The sequence below is a fragment of the Triticum aestivum genome, chromosome 2D, assembly GCF_018294505.1.
Source record: "Triticum aestivum cultivar Chinese Spring chromosome 2D, IWGSC CS RefSeq v2.1, whole genome shotgun sequence".
Taxonomy (NCBI): Eukaryota; Viridiplantae; Streptophyta; class Magnoliopsida; order Poales; family Poaceae; genus Triticum; species Triticum aestivum.
The window spans coordinates 232,742,570-232,742,888 of NC_057799.1; positions in this window are offsets into that span (position 1 = coordinate 232,742,570).

Consider the following 319-nt stretch of genomic DNA (forward strand, 5'->3'; position numbering starts at 1 on the left):
CGAAAATCGGATCAGAAATCACGATGGAAAATAATCGCAGAAAATCCGAGAAAAAGAAAAACTGACGAACAGGCTAACAAACGAACGTTCGATGTCTGCGGCTAAACGGTGAAAACCGTTCGTTAAAATGAACGAATGAACGAACGGCCGTTCGCTAAATAAATAAACCAAAAAAAACGATCTAAAATAATAAAAAATGGGATCTAGGGTTTCAAAAAAACGATCGGTTTTCTCGCGAAAACCGAGGCGGCGGCGGCTACCTCCGGCGAGGTCCCGCGAGACGGCGGTGGCGGCTCCTCCGGCGGGGTCGGGCGGCGGC